Source organism: Mustela lutreola, chromosome 1, assembly GCF_030435805.1.
Source record: "Mustela lutreola isolate mMusLut2 chromosome 1, mMusLut2.pri, whole genome shotgun sequence".
Classification (NCBI taxonomy): Eukaryota; Metazoa; Chordata; class Mammalia; order Carnivora; family Mustelidae; genus Mustela; species Mustela lutreola.
The window spans coordinates 207,934,387-207,950,358 of NC_081290.1; the positions used below are offsets into that span (position 1 = coordinate 207,934,387).

General features: G+C 32.7%; 1 protein-coding gene and 1 pseudogene across 1 annotated transcript in view; both read right to left on the minus strand.

Moving 5' to 3' along the window:
- The window catches only part of CNTN5 (contactin 5), a 1,361,366-nt gene that overhangs the window by 1,075,331 nt on the left and 270,063 nt on the right, over positions 1-15,972 (minus strand). The gene's annotated exons all lie outside the window — the stretch shown is intronic.
- LOC131822785 (small nucleolar RNA U3) lies at positions 1,768-1,838 on the minus strand (annotated as a pseudogene).

Below are 15,972 nucleotides of genomic sequence, written 5' to 3' on the forward strand. Positions count from 1 at the left end.
AAAAGAGAAGATATTAAATTTTCTGAGAATCTTCTTTTACAATACACCGTGTAGCCATACAGTATATAATATGTAGCTGTAAGTTATATAACTGTACACTTTAAATTTAATAGCTTTTATTTTAATGAGTCGTGTTATTTATATTTCTCATGTTTGTTTGAAAGTTCATGTTTTTAGAAAGTAAACCTTTGAAAAATAAAATAAGAAATTAATTTCTAACTAATATATAACAAAAAGTAGGCCAAAGGCAGCTAAAATAGATTCAATTACTATAAGATATAACATGTTAAATGCAATTTTTAAACTATTTTTTTAACTATTTAACTGTATGCATTATGGACTGAATGTCCAAATTCTTATATTGAAGATCTAACTCCCAAACGGATGAGATAGGACCTTTGGAAGCTAATGAGAGCCAGATTAGGTCCAGGGGTAGACCTCTCATGATGGGATCAATGGAATCACAAGAGAAGTAGAAAGACAGAAAGAGAGATGCTCACCCCAAAGAAAGGTCATGTGAGAATCTAGTAAGAAGGTGACTATCTGTAAGCCAGGAAATTAATCAACAGTCACCCTGATCTTGAACTTCCCAGTATCCAGGACTGTGAGAAGTAGATATTATGGCAGCCTAATACAGTGTGTTTACTTACAGATGCCATTATTTTCATGTCTTAAAAATATAGTTTGAGTAAATCACATTACTGCAAAAAGTTCATCCCTGATAAATATTAAGCAAAAAGTGACCTTTGAAAACCTCTATTCTAAACTCTTCATTAAATAAATGGGAAAAAATTATAACCTGAAATATGGTGGATTTATCAATCTTTTTACTCAAAAACATCTAGTAAGAAATTTTATTATCCGGTAGTAAAATAAAATAAAATAATAAAAATGTTTCTCACACTTTTACAATATATTCACTCCACTTGTTAATTATAGAAACACATTTTCAGACCCATTATTTTTGTTATGCTCATTAGTTAAGAATTAGTTACACACTGGACAGAGAGCTTTATTTAACTGTATATACAAATTAGTAGATATGTGTTGATAGACATACTTAATGTCAGAATATTTTAGATAGAATGTCAAATACAGGGGCATCTGGGTGGATTAATGTCTACTTTTAGCACATGTCATGATTTCAGGGTCCTGGCATCAAGCCCCACCTTGGGCTCCCTTCTCAGGGGGGAGCCTGATTCTCCCTCTCCCTTTACTCCTCCCAATTCTTTTTTTGCTCTCTCTCTCTTTCTCAAATAAATAAAAATTTGTGCTATGATAATGGCATCACATAAAAATTATATTAAATTATCAAAGTTTCTCAGTGCTTAATGAACTGTAGTGAAACTAGCAAAAGTTGGAGAACCTCCACCAAGCCAACATTTCATCAGTGATTACTGTAAGGCATGGTTAAATACAGGAATTAAATATAAGGAGGATCTATATCGTAGAGGAGAAATAGTCTCTGGAAAGATTTTTAGAAATGTATATTTTAGTTCTGTTGACTGAGAAAATATTTAGTGACATTTTTGGAAATGGAGTCTCATTATCTCTTACATAAAATAGAAGTCCAAGAGCTAGAAAAGGAATCCATTTATTCCCTGCTTGATTTTTAGCCCCAACATATGAATAATGTAATACCTCTTTCTGTAGTGAAAGCAGAATTTAAAAAAGAAATGTCAACTTCATTATTACTTTATATATATATATATATATATATATACACACACGTATATATGTATTATATAATATATAATATAGTATATAATTAATTAATTAAAAACATATGTGTGTTTTTAGTAACGAACTATAGAAATGATCCCTGAAAGTATAGTCTTCATATGTGTGTTTTTAATTAATTAATTAATTAAGATTTCATTACCTCCAGACCTCTTTATTGAGGCTATACATCGAATGTTCCTGGGAACTTTGAACTGTTTTGGAGTTCTAGTGTTTACCTAATCATGTTCAAGGACATCACTTTCTGGTCATAAATATGCATATAACTTTTAGAAAAAGTAGAAGAATGATGAGTACCTGGTTTATAGTTCTAAGGATAAGCACTTACATTCAATGTAAGCTATTTACAAGGCATATTTTCTAAGTTGTGCCATCCTCTGTATCTGTGGCTTTAAAACAAGGATAATAATAGTTATTGCCTATGGAATTTTGTAAGGATTAAATAAATAAGATGCCAAGTACTTAATAAGTCCACAGTGAACAGCTTTAAATATGAAGGACAATTAGTATGGACTATTTGAATCTATCCAGTTTATTTTTATTACCCATAACAGATTGCCATTACATAATTCTAAATAAAGAAGTGATATCAACAAGATGGGATATCAACAAGATGGGATTGGGAGGGAGACAAACCATAAGTGACTCTTAATCTCACAAAACAAACTGAGGGTTGCCGGGGGGAGGGGGTTGGGGAGAAGGGGGTGGGATTATGGACATTGGGGAGGGTATGTGATTTGGTGAGTGCTGTGAAGTGTGTAAACCTGGTGATTCACAGACCTGGGGATAAAAATATATGTATATAAAAAATATATGTTTATAAAAAATTAAAAAAAAAAAAAAGAAGTGATATCATCAAAATAGTAATTAGAAATCCACCTATATTTTAAAAGTAGTTGGTAGTGTAACCACAAAGGAACAACAATCATACATATGAGAAAATTTCAGACATGAAGAAGCCAAGATGACTATAGCAAAAAAGCTATACCATTTATAACCATGAATCACAGTTATCTGAAAGTTAACTATGGGAAAACATATTTATTTGAAGCTGTACTCTTCCATCAATTCATTCATGACATGTAAAATTAAAAAAAGTAGGTCTGTTACAATGATTGACACTTTTTGAGAAATGCCTTTGAATATTTGGGAATTGAAAGATGAGGTTAGTTCTAGCAGATTGAAAGGAGGGAGAAAGGCTCTTCAGTGAGTCAAAGAAAGGTAGTACTAAGGTACAAGAAGCTTAAAAAAAAAAAAAGTTCCAGATAACTGAACCAGAATGGCCATATATGACATAATTTGGATACTGAATATATAGAATGAGACAAGAATATTTCAAAAGTTTCAAAATTAAGTCAGAAAACAAAATATTTTTAGTTGAGATATTGGTGCTTATCCAAATGAATAAATGTTAGTGAGTAAGAGGTAAAAGATATTAAGTAGGTAACTAGCACTGTCTACCAACTAATCTCCTAATAAAATAATCTTCCTTCTGAACTAAAGTGAGAATGTTACAATATGCAACATGTGTATGTATTCCATGCATATCGGCAGAGTAAAAAGAAAGGTAGAGACTATTTCTTCCCAAACCACATAATCTATTGCTAGTTCATCCTAATTAATAGAAATGCTGTGAAAATTTAAACAGCTTCAATAGAAAATAAAGATATAAAACAATAATCAGTCATAATGTCAAAGAAATAGCTTAATATAATTGTAGAGTAGAGAAAAGACAACATATATTGAATCTCTATTAGATCAGATAATGTGTTGTGTTTTCACATGGATCACCTCATGGTAACCCTGAGATCTTAATGTCATTATCTCCATTATATTCATAAGAAACTGGGAATCAGAAAATAAGTTTTCTAAGAAAAATGTTAGTAAGTGGAAGAATTAAAAATACAATCTACATCTGAGTACGTGAATTCAACTATTGCATGATGCTTTCATGAAGACTGGGAGCCAAATACAGAACAACAAATACTAGTGAAGATGGTTCTGTGGTTACAGATAAGGGGAAGTGATATACACTTAGTTTGTTTTTCCAGGTTTTGTATTCACAAACTAGTGAAATTATGACCTGCTAGCCCTTTAAACAATCCAGTTAAGGATTCTTATTATCATAAGCATAATTTTTCAGAATAGCAGCTCATTTTACTTAAGCAAGGATGATTATGAAATTTGTTTTAATAGACCCTTTGAAATGAATTTACTCTTCATGTAAAGTATAAATCTTGACAGGCATAGAGACACAATTCTTCTATCCTCTATAGATAATGAAACTTGAAAATGACATTACACTAATCAAAACAGAACTACATTAAAGCTGTAGTCATCATCTATGGTAATTATGAAGTGTGATAAATGACAAGCAAATTATGTATCTTCAAATTGGCACCTAAAAACAATGAGATCAATTACCTCATCGTAGAGAGTTCAGAATGCTATCAAATATAATAAAAGCCTAGTTCAAAGGTAATCATTTAAAAGATGTCAGGGGTGCCTGGGTGCCTCAGTGGGTTAAAGCCTCTGCCTTCGATCTGGCTCTCTGCTCAGCCGGAGGCATGCTTCCTCCTCTCTCTCTGCCTGCCTCTCTGCCTACTTGTGATCTCTGTCAAATAAATAAATAAAATCTTTTAAAAAAATTAAAAATTAAAAAAGGTCAAATTACTACATTCTTTTAACATCATGATGAAATCACATCGTTTTTAAAAACATAAAGCTATTTGAACATTCTAGAAAGCTTCTTGCAGAAATGATCAGAGTTGACTTGTAATTGGCTAAATTTTAGTGAGTGTCCTAAATAGTTGGCTCCAGATATAGTTTAATGATGATATAATTTTTTAAAAACAGAACAAAACTGCTTACATATAGCAAAGAATTTGCTTTCATATATTTCACCCACTAATAACATATAATCATTTGGCTCATTCGCTTATGTACATTTTTGCTTATGCTTGGATGGCAGTAAAAAAATATATGAAGAAAACAGATTTTTCCTGTTCATTTTACCATGAAAGTATAGACATGTGCAGCATAGTGATGACAAAACACACTGAATATACTAAAGTGAAGAGGAGGATAAAGGCCCTGAGTAGAGAGCATCAAATAGGAGAGAGTATCAAAACAAGTCATCTCCTCTTCCTCCTCTTCTTCCTCCTCCCTTTCTTCTTCATCTTCCTTTTCTTTTTCTTTCTCCTCCTTCCTGTCTCTTTTCCTTCCCCCAACTCTCCTCCTTCTCTTCTTGACATTTATAATTAATAGTAATGTTATATTTCCTTTTAGCTGTTGCAGAGATGTGAGTTAGTGATATTAAAATAGTTGTGAAAAGAAAAGTGATTTTCTGATGTATTGTAAAGCTTTATTTTCATTACTTTAAAGTGAGTATATGTTGTCAAAGTACAGAGAAACACATAATGATATAATCTATTCACCATCGTTCTTTCAGAGTAAACTTAAATTTTTCAGAGGAATTCTTGGACATTGAATCATATAAACACAGTTCTATTTTAATATGTTGGTCTTCCATAGTCACATATAATCCCCTTATAGTGGGAAAAATTAATTAAACAATATAATTTGGATAAGCAGAATCTCCAGGGATGGGAGTTTCTTCACTTAGCTGTAAGATGTTGATCTTTGTGAAAAATGAGAGGAAAGGACATTTGAGTAATTGGGAAACAGCCTTGTAAGTACAAATTAAGACAGAAGGCATTATTTTCCTGGATAAAGTTAACCTAACTTTTTTTTTTCTGTACTTTCTAAACACTCTTTAAAAACCTCATAAGCTATCTCCACATCTTCTGCTTAGTTTTCAAAAATACAAATGGAATATTTTATCTTTAAAAATATTTGAGTACATAAAATAGAACAAAATACAAATGTCAACAAGTTCAGTCACCTAAGTATTCTACTTAGGATATCCATACTTTTTACATAGCTTCTGCTTTAGTTTCCAATGAAAGAGAACTGATCACCTACTTGTCTCAGATGACAGCCTTTTAAATATTTAAAGGCTGCTATCATATATTCCCAAAGCTTGTCTTTCCAGACAATACATAAATTCCTTTAAAACTTAAAATTTTTGTTTAAAGAGATGTCTTTGATATATTCTGAGTTCAGAAACCAACCTTAATACAGGTTCTAGAAAATTATTAAAATTTATAGCTTTTTAAGATTTGCAAATTTTGATAATATGGTTTCTTTTTAACTAGTCCAAAAGATGCCACATTTTATCTTAGAAGAATTGGTATAAATCTTTTCATATGCCATAGATAGTAATAATTTTTTACACTTTATATAAAGGAATTTCTCATATCATTTGTTTGAATATATGGATCAAGAATGCTGTAAGATAACTTTTATTTTTATGGATTGTTTTATTCATATTCAAGAATGAATATAGGGTCCTTATAGAAGAGATCTGTAAATATTAGGCTTGTTTTGTTATTATGTTTGATATCATTTATTGACTTAAAATTTTAAAGATTCTGAAAGCACTGATAGCCTTTCAAATGTAAAGTCTTTCCAGAGGGCTAGATTAGTTTCAATAACATTTTAAAGGTTGAGTCTTTTACAGCAACCATGAGGTAGACCAAAAAACATGTCACTTGACTTCTCTTCCTACATCTTGGAAATATAAGACAACTCTCAGGTGAACAGCACCATTATAGTTTGTGAAATTCAGATACTGTGGAAGCAGGCCTTACTTAATTCCCAGCATTTCTATGTCTGTAGGTTTACTCCCTTAGCAATGCAGCATAGTAAATTAGAAATGAAAGAACAAAGATCTTGAGTAGTAGGGCCAGATAGAGCGGGTTTGGAAAAAGTTTCGTGTGCTGTACAGATTTAAGAGAGCAGAACTGAAATAGAGCAAGAATCTCCTTCCTTTATTTTACAACAACAGGAGATTTTTCCAAATCTGCATCTTTCAGACACTTATAAAATAGAAGATGGGAAAGAATGGTGATCATATTAAAGGTAAATGGAAAAATATTAAGATTATAGTACCCTGTTTCCTCTGCTTTTCATATGTATCTTATATCACCATGAGCCCTCACTCTCTGTCCTACGATAGTATATGATTCAAGCAATCACTGCTATTTCCTAAATTCTATCTCTCTATATAGTACAAAACAAAGTCATTTTCAACTCTTTGTATTTTTTTCCTTTACTTTCAATATAAATTTCTACTCTACTCTCTGCTTATTTAAATCTTCTAGATCTCATAACTGGGCCTTTCTTTAGTGAATTTTCCACTTGAAATTAATGGTTTCCTAACATGGTAGACATAAAAACAAGGGCATACGTGGAAATATGATGCACTGTTTCTTTCTGCTTAGCGTCCCAAAAGTACTCTGCTGCACTCAGCAAACTCTTGGTTGATGGGAAGAGTGGGATGAGACGAAGAAAAGCTCTAAGAATCATAATTCGCCCATGGGGCGCCTGGGTGGCTCAGTGGGTTAAGCCGCTGCCTTCGGCTCAGGTCATGATCTCAAGGTCCTGGGATTGAATCCCGCTTCAGGCTCTCTGCTCAGCAGGGAGTCTGCTTCCTCCTCTCTCTCTCTGCCTGCCTCTCTGCCTACTTATGATCTCTCTCTGTCAAATAAATAAATAAAATCTTAAAAAAAAAAAGAATCATTGGGACGCCTGGGTGGCTCAGTTGGTTGGAGGACTGCCTTCGGCTCAGGTCATGATCCCGGAGTCCCGGGATCGAGTCCCGCATCGGGCTCCCAGCTCCACGGGGAGTCTGCTTCTCCCTCTGACCTTCTCCTTGCTCATGCTCTCTCTCACTGTCTCTCTCTCAAATAAATAAAAATAAATAAAATCTTTAAAAAAAAAAAGAATCATAATTTGCCCAATAATCATTGTTTTAAAGTAGAAAATTTTTAAATCATTTTTTAATTTATTTTCATCATAACAGTATTCATTGTTTTTGTACCAAACCCAGTGCTCCATGCAATCCGTGCCCTCTCTAACACCCACCACTTGGATCCCCCAACCTCCCACCCCCCGGCCATTTCAAACCCCTCAGATTGATCTTCAGAGTCCATAGTCTCTCATGGTTCACCTCCCCTTCCAATTTCCCCCAACTTCCTTCTCCTAACTCCCCATGTCCTCCATGCTGTTTGTTATGCTCCACAAATAAGTGAAACCATATGATAATTGACTCTCTCTGCTTGACTTATTTCACTCAGCATAATCTCTTCCAGTCCCAACCATGTTGCTACAAAAGTTGGGTATTCATCCCTTCTGATGTAGAAACTTTTTTAAAGACTGAAGGAAATGAAATAGCTTATTTGGCAGGTTTTAATTCCCCTAAACCTTTCCCCTTAGTGGGATAGAAATTCAGGAACAAGATAGTTATTTATAGAACATAAACTATACTTAAAATATCTGGTGTATGACTCCACAATGCAAGTTTGAGAAACTATTAGATACCTACCTGGAAGACTAAAAGGAAGTGCAAAAAGAAGCTTATACTTATATTCCACATTCATATTTATATTTTATCACTTATGATTTTCTAGATTTTCTAAAGTAACTTCAAAAATATTATATGTTATAAAAGTTTATAAAATAGGGGTTCATGAAAAGAGATTCAAGTAACAAGTATCCGAAATAACAATCTTACTTGCTAGATTTCTAGAAAAATGAACCAAAAACCAAGACAAGAAGCGTTCTTATTAAAATCTAAGAAATGATAATGCTTTCTTTTTTGATATCTATATCTAAATCTATCTACCTACCTATATACCTCTCTACTCTTCAGCAGCATGTGTTCAAAGTGGAGTAAAAGGTAGCTGAAAATGAGTTCATTACCATATATTTATGAAAAAGTGACACTTTATTTAGTAATTGCACCTTACTATGGACTAACTACAGGAAATACATATTTTCAAGCTGAACAATTAATAATGCCTTTTAGAGAGTGACAACAAACATGTATTAAGGGCATATTATGAACATAACACTGTTCCAAACCTTGGTGATGCTAAGATTAATACACTGCATCCCCTTTCTCAATCAGCTGAGTCTTATGTGGAAAATAGGTACATAATTAACTAGTCAGAACTTATTAATGAATTATCCTATGGTAGTCATGGCATCATATAAAATATAAGTATGTGCATATATATTTAATATTATGTGTGTATGTATATATATATATATTCACTAATAATCTTTAGTATGAAAACAAATGATCTAAAAAATATTTATGGAAAAGAAACTGAAACCAAGGTTTTAACTAGACTACTGGAATGCAAAGTAAATAAGGAAAAATTTCAAAATTAGGGACATAGACCTGGTACTACAGATATAATTAGTTGGGCAGAATAAAAATGTTTAACATTCTACTTATAAATAATTAAAAATAAACTTGTTAAGACAGAACTCTAAAATTGCTCTAGAATTTGGACAGAACCCAAATTCTAATAGGTTCAATAAACTGTTGTGCCTCTAGTAAGTGATCAATCTGGTAATAAGTGCTAGACTGAAAAAGACTAGGAAGTCTTTTAAAAAGATTATAATGATCTTTAAATCTTGGAATACACATAGAGTTAATTGCTAGTATGCAGACACACTTATTTATATCAGTTATATTATGTAAGTAATATTACTATTATGCTGAAGTTTATTTTGAAGATCGATGCATATGTGTGAAGAAAGAATTATATTGCATGCATGCACGAATATGATATATATGTTTAAAGCAGCCTGGAAAAGTTAGTCTACTCCTCTGTATTCTCATGAGGCATGTTTCTCTTAAATCATTCTAGATGAGAATGTCAGTTACCCTTTTTAAATATTTTCTAGTAATTAATTCCAAAATTTAACATTCTTTTCCCCAACCACACACACACACATATATACATAGTTGAAACTAAATCACTTATTTCCCTTCTTAGAACAGTTAGACAAGCCTAAAAAAGAAAGACTACAATTTTCTATACTATAGTATTTTGTTTCCTATAGAAATACAATGAATGTGATACTTTTACTGCTTAACATGTTAGTCACAAACTAGAAAAAAAAAAAAAAAACTTGTGTTGGGGCTTTACTGTGTAGTACAATGCTATGGACTAAATCTAATTTTATTCGTTGAATATGACTCTATTTACATATTCCTGAGAGATTTAATTCAATCTTGATGAGAGTTATATCAGCAAATCAGTAGAGCAAGAGTTTTCTAACATCTTATCCCCAAAGAATAGCAATTTTAACAATCAACCACAGATAAGAGAGCCTTTGTGAAAGTCTACTAGTCCAGCAAAAATGTTGCAACACACTTTTGGGAGGAAAACAACAACAACATCACAAATACTCAAACAAATGAAAAACAAAAACAAAACACCGGGATTATTGCATTGAAGAAGGAAAGAAGGGACAGTTTCCCCATAACACAGTTAATACCTACTTGTATTACCCCACCCTCAAGACAACACACCTTCAGTGCCAAGAAAGACCTTCTTGGCCCATGATCTCTATCATGGGGAAAAGTGACAGCATGAGAGTGAACATACAGTTTCTCCAGCTATAAGACCCACGTTTCTCTTGCCCCATCCACAATATTCAGCTGTGCCACACAACTAGGACAGGAAGGGGTGGGTGAATGGCAGCCAGGGCTCTCAGAGGGCATCTGAGGGAAAAGAATCCTACTAACCACTAGGCAAACTCCATTAGGAGGTCTGTCCATGATGTCAGTAGGCATACCTAACCTGTGCACCTCATCAATACAGACAAAGACACCACCAACACTTGGTGTACTCACCCACACAAAAAAGAAGGAAGGAAGGAAGGAAGGAAGTTAGTTAGTTACTTTTTTGGAGGGTCTACCTTCTCTTGGGATACCAAGAGATTTAAACCCCAAGAGAAAATATATCTTTTTATCTTCCACATTGTATTCCCAATGCTTAGCTCTGAGCCTAGAGTTAGCACAACAAATACATTTTATAAATAGATTAAATATTTTGTAGATGTTCTCTATTTTTTAAAAATTAACTTATATACAATTAAAGAAAATTATAACCTTTTAAAAATATCTGATTTGGTAAAGCGAAATTACAGAAAGATAAATACCACGATGTCACTCTTATGTGGAATTTAAGAAACAAAACTAGCAAAAGGGAAATAAAGAGAGAGAGGGGAAAACCAAGAAACAGATTCTTAACTACAGAGGACAAACTGATGGTTACCAAAGGGGAGGTTCATTGGGGGTGATTTATATAAAGTAGTGTACTTGTGATGAGCATCAGATGCTGCATGGAAGCGTTGAATCACTATATTGTATACCTTAAACTAATATTACACTGTATGCTAACTAACTGGAATTTAAATACAAACTTGAAAAGATAACTGAATTGGTGTTTGTTGGTTTCTTTTTTTTTTCCCCCCTTTGGGAACAGATTTTAAGGAACAGACATATTATGCATTGTTGCCTAGAAACAAAGAGGTATTTTCCCTTTTTCTTCCCATGAGCTACATAGCTAAGCCATAAAATCCACCCTCTGTATCTTCTTATGAAAACATTGAGCTATGTATAATTACTGACAAAACACACTTTCGTGCAAAACATGTGCTTTCAATTGGCATCACAAAAAAATTACACATTATCATGGAGATTGAAGGATTAACATTTGAAAATGTTTAAACAGTATTATAAATAATCAATAAGCTTTAAAAATACTAGATGATAACATAAATCTATTTAATATTAAGATTCTTTTGAAGTTCACTGAGGTATAAAAATCTCACAGGAAGGAATAGTTTAATGACAACCGTATCAGTTCGATGCAGTACAAAGCTGCCCCAACAAGCTAATTTGCAAATGTCAAGCATGTCCCCTTTAAATTGGTTCATTAACTCACTTTTGGAAAGCTGTGTCAAGAACTAGGAGTTACTGGCATTCCTCATTAGCAGATCTCCTGGACAGGGTAAATAGGTTTGAACGGAATTAGATTGATTAGTCTGCCTTAGAATTCATTGCAGTATACCAGACTCCCACTGTTTTTCCTCTGGTGTATAACAGTGAAACATTTCCAGCAATCTAGGTTTCTAATGAGAACCAGAATGTGTCTCAGCCAATCAACAGACTGAAGTTCACTAGCTGAGACACATATGTAGTCTGATGTGGCTTCCATTCCTAATTTTAGCAGTAATAAAAATAATTTTTTGAAAAAAATGCATAGAAGGAAGCAGTTAGTGTAATAAGTTCAATAAAAAAGATAAACACAACTAAGACAGAAAAGAATAAGAGGAAACACTGAGGTAACAAAGTATTAAATTGCTGTATGTTAGTGTGACAAGAATACAGTATTTGGGGAGGTAAGTGTTTGTAGAATAATATTTAATCTCCTGGATTCTTCACTAGAATATATTGATATTGTCACTTGCCATTGTAACTAAAACCCTGATCTTCCTTTGAAAGAGCTGAGAAAAGACTGGGATGGAATCCACGTTATAAAGAAGCTGTTTATTATTTTGACAGGAACTCATTAACACCAACAATATGGTGAAATTAGTGAAAGTGACACATGTGACATGTTTTTGGGCATGTGGTATGTCTTCAAGGTACATTTGAGTAATACATAGTTAAGATAAATTACTATGTGTAATTGTATTAATTAATGGTCAAAAGTGAATAATCATACTTCTTAACTTTGGCTCAAGTATTTATAAGCTAGGATGACTTTGGATAAGATACATAAGCTCTTAACTTTTCATCTTATAAAATGGGCATAATGATGCTATTGGATTATGGTTGTTTTAAAAATTAATGAGGGCAAGTATACAAAGCATATATTAAGGCATATATGACACAAGGTACTCAGTGTTGTAGCCCTTTATCATCAGTATCATTATCACCATCATGTCTATTATTCTATACCAGACTTGCCCTCAAGAACACAATACTTTGGAATAGTTTATTAAAAAATTCTCTAAATTTATGAAAAGTATTTTACTTTCTAGGAAATGTGCCACAGTGAGAAAAAATTAAATTTTGGAATTGGACGCATTGTTTTTCATATTCATTGTTTTTAGACTGATATTTAATCCCCTACATCTTCATTCACTGTATCTGTTAAACATATGTGTAATTCATGAGGTTACTGTAAATTAATTATACTAAGTGAAAGTCTGTGCCTCGTGTTAGAACCTAGTGAGCACATAATAAGTATTATATTTGATTACACCCTAAACATTTCAAGTATTTTAATGTTATAACAATTGATTTTCATTTTACAAAAGCAAACAATGACACTATATGAACAGATAATTTGTGAGCTAATACTAAAGCCAACCAGATTCCTGATTCTGAATACAAAGCTTTGCCTTCTATTATTGTGTAAAAATAGCTTATATGAAATATTACATATCTGAACCCATGCTCAAGCCCACACCTATCTTTATGAAAAACTGACCTCAATAATCTTAACTTCCTTTCTTTCTTAAGCATTTATGGATGTACCTGACTTTGCATTCTCGTGTAGTAATCTGTAGACATTTTGTAAAACCTTTCTTGGTTTTATAAATGATTCTATAGTGGAAAAATAGTCAAGTTTTAGCTTTGTATCCATTGCAGTCCCTAAAATTTCTTTTTTAAAGAAAACATTAAGTCACTCTGATACATGCTGGTTTGTGGGAACCTACATTTAAAATAGGAATCAAAGAAGCCAAACTTCTTCTAGTTATACATCAGTCCTTCCTCTGAGTAGAGAAGTTGTAAATACAGTTCTGCACTGCAAATAACAAAAGGCTATATATTTGAAACGAGATGGTAAAAAAGGAAACACGTCTTCTCTTGTCATGAACTACAAACAGTGTCCCAGAAAGAAAACAACAGTGTCAGCACAATTCAACAAATAAAACAACAGACTGTCACTGGTTTTAATATAGCAGTATGGTACTGATATAGTGAGGAAGGTTTCTAAAAGGACAATTCCAGACACAGAGAGGCTTAATGGTGTGAGGACATGTGTTGTGGAGAACAGATGTAGCATCAAAGCACAGTATAAGACTATGTAAAATATAGACACCAAGGTAGAAAAAATAAAAAGCTAGAATAGGAGTATTCAAATGCTTTAAGTACAGTACATGAAGAGACCAAAAATGCTAGTGATTATTTCAGAATACAGAAAACACAGCTGGTTAATAACTACATAGAAAACATCTCACTTATTTTTTTTTAATGAAACACTCCCTCTCTGATTTCTCCCTTTTTGTATTTCTCTCCCTTCCCCTATGATCCTCCGTGCTATTGCTTATGTTCCACATATGAGTGAAACCATATGATAATTGTCTTTCTCTGTTCAACTTATTTCACTTAGCATAACGCCCTTCAATTCCATCCATGTTGATGAAATGGTGGAAATTCATCCTTTCTGATGGCTGAATAATATTCCATTGTATATATGAACCACATTTTCTTTATCCATTCATCTGTTGAAGAGCATCTAGCTCCTTCCACAATTTGGCTGTTGTGGACATTGCTGCTATGAACATTGGGGTGCGTGTGCCCCTTCTTTTCACTATGTCTGTATCTTAGAGGTAAAACTCAGTAGCACAATTGCTGGGTCGTAAAGTAGTTCTATTTTTAACCATAAGAAATTGTGGGCCCCAAGAAACAATCTGGGTATTTCAGAAGGGAGGAGGGTGGAGAGAGGGGGTAACAGGGTGATGGATATTGAGGAAGGCATGGCCTCTATGAGTACTGGTGTTATACTTAACTAATGAATCACTGAACACTGCATCAAGGACCAATTATGTACTATACAGTGGCTAACTGAACATAATAAAAAATAAAAAATAAATAAAATGCAAAATCAATGTGATAAAGAAATGAACTCTCCTAGGGTCCAGGGACTACATCTAATTCAAGTCATCCCTTTGCAGCACCTAGGACAGCATAACACATGCTATTCCATCTATAAGACTAGAAAAGACTCAAAATTATGACATGTATGTTGCTGTAAGAAATGAGGGTCTTCATACTTTAGTCATAAAAATTTAAACAGGTAAGTAAAACTGGAAAACAATAAGAATATATGTGTAAAACATTTTTTAAAGTTTGTATCATTTGTTCTAGCAATTATAGTTCTTTGGTTCCTTTTTTGGGTAATAATCTAGTTATAAAACAACTGCGTGCAAAGATCTTGATTATAGTGATATTTCTTTATAGGAAGATACTAGAAATATCTAAAAAATTATAAAAACAGAATGATTAACTTGTGTCACACAACTTGATAGAAACAAAAATTTTATAGGAAGCATTTTTAGTTTTTACCATAAGTACAATTACTATTACTACCATTCACATATTACTAGATATTATTCAACAAGCAGTTAACATTTTTCATTCTTCAAAAAATTTATATCTAATATTTCATTTAACTCTCATAACAATCTCATAAGATTCATTTCACAGATAAGTAAAAGTAACTTTCCCAGCAGTCACAAAGCAAATGGTGGAGATAAGTTTTAAATCTACACAATTAAATTATTTTAAATGATTTTTGGGAAGATGGAGATGCTGGCCAAAATTCAAATTGGTGAATTTGAATTCACTGATCATTTACTGATTCACTTAATCATTAAATGTTTTCTTATTACAATACATAAATGTGTTTTTTATGGGATTTTGTGATTTTGAAACTTGTGAAATCTAAACAAACATTTAAACATTTAAAATTTTTGGCATATTGAATTTTTTACTATGTGTTAATTCTTAAAGATAATGCAATTGAATACAATAAATACTCTAAGTTTGAAATAAACATTCTACCTGTCTTCATCAGGATTCAGCATGGAACAAATAACATACTCAATGAAATAATGGAGGAAAGTTAAATCATGGAATATTTAAGAAGGTGTGAACAGTGTTTTTGTTTTGTTTTTAAAAGAAAACAAGCAAAGATGTAGAAGGATCCAAGGGCTGATAAAAATTTGGAGCTAGTTACATTTAAAGGCTTGAAGGGCAAAGAGAGGAAGCAATTACCAAAACTCAGAAAGAGTAGATACAACTCTAAGTGAGTACCAAGAAATCAGTGTTTCTTGGTAAAGGAACAAAACCAATCTACAGCAGCTTAGTAAAGACAGAAGTAAAAGAATAGATACCTACAAATTCACACTTCTTTCCCACATTTCCATGTTGTTACCTCACAAGAAATCCAGTTGGCCCAAGAATTCCTTGGCTGGAATTCATAATGTCAGCTTCCTAGAGGAAGAGCA